Genomic DNA, 3961 nt, shown 5'->3' with positions numbered 1-3961 from the left:
ATCCCATTTTGTTTACTCAACTTGGAATCCCTTGAGCGTTTCTCAAGTGCATTTCTTAAATGAGCAATCTTTTTTAATTGGAATGTTGCTCATAACGGCCCTTGTAATACTACATTACTTTTAGTAAAATTTTGCCATTTTGCCGGATATCTGCGGCTTCCAGGACTATAGTTCTTTTGTTGTTGTTGTTTTCTTCTTTGTTTTGTTTTATTTTTGAGAGGGAAGACTTTTTTATTAATTGAAATTAAATTTATAAACTTTTTTCATTATGTTAAAGTTTAAGATGCAGAGCAAGAAGTTCTGTTTGATGGAGCAGGGGAGTCGTGGGATGATAAAGTGAAATCAGTTTGTGTCCAACCTCTTTGGTACCTGAATCTCCAGGGAGCTTACAGAGCTGTACCTGTCTCATGCTCCCATTCCTCACAATACTCCAAGCATCTTCTCAGAAGAATCTGTCTATTGTCTGTTCCTCCAGGTCCCCTCCGATGGGCTGGGACTTGTTCTTCAGCACCCTGGGGCTGCCAGAGACCAGCTCCCCTGCTCATCCTTCTGTCTTAGATCAACTGTTGCTGTGCTTGCTGCTACTGGATGAAATGGGAGTTGCCTAAGTGGAATTCACAGTCAAGGTATCTGTATTTCTCTGTCTTTCAGGCACTCCAGTCCTGACCACCACTGTCCCCTAGCAGTGACTTTCTACTTTTTGTTCAGCTAATGCCTGCACAGTTGAAGCTGACATCTGGTCCCTGACTACTTGCCAAGTACTTGGGATGAAGGTTTATCTTCTACTTAATTCAATCACATCAAGGATGAATTTTCTAGCTTTTGCTTCAACTATGCTGATGATCTAGTCAAGGTCCTCTAGATCCCAATCTATGCTCCATAGGTTGTTTCTCAGCTCATTGGTGGTCCAGTTGATTTCTTCCCTCATTGCTGTGGAGGGGTCCTGGAAGAGCTCTGTCCATCTCTGAAATAATCCCTGGGTGGTGTTGACTGCTTTCTGTACCTCTTCTTTCACCACAAAGAAGGGGTCCTCCATAGACACAGCATCCCAGCCCCCAGTTGCCTCATACCTGCTCCATCTGCAGCCTTTGAGCCTCCCCCTGCCAACCCCACAGATCTTCTGCAGCCATGGCTACTTCCTCAGCCTGGGGAACCCAGAGCAGCTGGTGCACACAGGCCAGTGCACACGGGACCGCTGTGGGTCCAGCACTCGATCGCCCTGTAGACCAAACCTCAGACTCTAATGCCTGCCCCCTTTCCTGCCTCCACCCCTGCCAGGACTATATTCTTAAGCATTAAAGGAAGCACAAGTGCCAGAAGATGGCACACTCAACTCTTCAGATAGAAAAAATCCCATTTAAATAAATTTTATTCACCTGAGGCCTCCTGCTGGACCCAGTCCAGTCCCAAACTGGACCCAGACCAACTCCAGCCATAACCACAAACAATTCCTAGCATGGCAAAGGTTGGAATTTTCCACTCAAAAACCTGGGAATTGAGATCCAAAGGGTTAGGAGCTTGGTTCCAGGCAGAATTGTCTGGCAGCTCACTTGGCTCTGGGAAGAATCCTCTGCCCTGTAAAGGAAAGCCAGTTGGATTGGGAGCTCAGTGCAGAGGGCAGAGCTCAGAACTGAGAGGAACTGACCTATGACCCTCAGAAATGTCAAGAAAGATAGTGAACTCAAAGGCCTTGAGGGGTACCATGCCTGTGTTTCTCACTGACCCCCAAACGCTGTCCGAAGACCACCTCAGATCTTGTCGCTGTATCAAATCTGCTGAAGAACAAAAATTCGGTGTCACCTGGATCTTGAGTTGCTGCACTAGGGTATTGAAGACAATAACCAACAACAAACTAAGAGGGCAGAAGTCCAGAAATGCATTTCATATAGCCAGCCAAAAAAGCTTTAAGACTAAAGACAAAACAAAACCGATTACCACTACTCCTAAGAAGATCAACATTGTGAAAGATGAAAATGTTGACAAACTGAGTAAAGCTTTTGTAGATAAACACAAGGAGCCTGCATATTTCTCAACAGCCGAATCCTCAGCAGTGTCATGAAAATGAGGAAGCAAATAATGGCTCAGTTGTGATACACGGGTGAGACATCAAACATCCCAAAAAGACCAATAAATTACATGTTTTACATAGTTTTATTTTTTAAAATCTTTTTTTGAAGATTTTATTTAGTTATTTGCAAGAAAGAGAGAGAGCACAAGCAGGCAGAGCCACAGAGGGAGAGGGAGAAGCAGGCTCCCTGCTGAGCAGAGAGCCCAATACGGGGACTTGATCCCAAGACCCCAGAATGATGACCTGAGCCGAAGGCAGACGCCCAACCAACTGAGCCACCCAGACCCCATAAAAATCTTGTTAATGTACAGGCATTGGCACATTTTTAAAAAAAGATTTATTTATTTATTTTAGATAGAGAGGATGGAGGGGCAGAGAGAGAGGGAAAGGAGAGAGAGAGAGAATCTCAAGCAGATACCCCGATGAACTTGGAGCCCAACGTGGGGCTTGATTCCCATGACCCTGAGATCATGACCTGAGGTGAAATCAAGAGTCAGAAGCTTAAATGACTGAGCCACCCAGATGCCCTAGCATTGGCACATTTTTAAAACAAACTACATACACAGAGCTTTCCTATAATCTAGGAAAGTGGAATGTCAGAAGTCAATAAAATGTGAAACTTAAAAGCATTAAAACAGAAGGCATTTCACAAAATCTGTTCACTGTAACAGCTGGTCTATCCTCATTTACATCCTTCACTTCATAAGTGGCAGTGAATGCATGTCTGGCTTGGAGGACACACAGAAATACAGTTTCATGGAAGTAAAAAATGTTAGATAAGGAGCCCTTGGCCAATTTTTTTTGGTTTTTGGTGACCTTAAGTCTACTTTAACTTTTCTCTCATTAAGAGGAAAAAAACAGAAGGATTCAGAATTGGAAGAGAAGGTGAAAGCCCAGTATGTAATTACTTGTGGGTGGGGGGATTGGTGGGTATTAAATCACTTTTTCCCCTGGAAAAAAAAAAAGAACAAAAATTCAACTGAGTTACGTTGAGACCTAATCAGCCTTATCCAACAGTCCATGAATAGGGCAGCATCCCATATAATAAATGGGCTCTCCAAGGAGCTGTACAAAATGGAAGCCTTTTATAGGAAGGAGGGCAGAACAAGGAGGTTATTAGCAAAAGACAAAAAGGATTATTTCACAAGCACGGTTACCTTACTTTGGGGGGGAAGACTGGGGTCTATCAGGCAGATGACCTTACTAATGCTGACCAGGAAATGCCAGACTGGTTGGTTTAAAATTCCATTCCTGGGAGAGACTGAAACCACCATTAAGTCTTGGTTTGCTATCTTGGGGGCAAATGACTCCACCTTGGGCCTATTATTTCTTTTGTTTTTTAACAGTTGTAAGAGTGATAAATGCACAAGGTAGACATTCAAATCTAAGGAAAGGTATGCAAACAGGAGTAATTAAAAGTAAACCTCTCTCCTGGAATTTCCATTCTTCACTCTCCTGAGATGGATTCATGATCTCTTGCCCTTTTCTTCCTTTGTTTATTCACTTATTTTATCGGGATAATCCCAAAACTATGAAAGGTGTGTTTATGCTACCTTCAAGTTGTATTGGTAATTGAGTTTGGTCTAGAATTCTAGAATTTTCAAGGCTTGGTGGTTGGCTTCTAGCCCCCAGGGTTGCTGATGACAGTCTGATTCTCCTTTCTTTGCAGGTGACATTCCTGCTGTTACAATACATAGTTTCATACCAGAAGCTTTTTGGATTGCATCTGAATGCTTAGTTCTGAGACCTGACCATTTGTGTCTAGTTGTGGATCTTCTTTCATTTAGTCTACGCAGCACTTGGAGGGTCTTTCCAACTGAAGATTGTTATCTCCAGCCACCTACATGAATTAACCTAGCCCTTCATTTCAACCATGAATAGGCAACGACTAAC

The 3961-nt window shown here is 43.1% G+C and overlaps 1 pseudogene; it reads right to left on the bottom strand.

Moving 5' to 3' along the window:
• Window positions 1-442: 442 nt before the first annotated feature.
• On the bottom strand, window positions 443-1704 carry LOC113253724 (syntaxin-6-like; annotated as a pseudogene).
• Window positions 1705-3961: the final 2257 nt, after the last annotated feature.

This window comes from Ursus arctos, unplaced genomic scaffold (assembly GCF_023065955.2).
Source record: "Ursus arctos isolate Adak ecotype North America unplaced genomic scaffold, UrsArc2.0 scaffold_20, whole genome shotgun sequence".
NCBI classification, from domain to species: Eukaryota; Metazoa; Chordata; class Mammalia; order Carnivora; family Ursidae; genus Ursus; species Ursus arctos.
This window is presented reverse-complemented; position numbering and strand designations above follow the sequence as displayed.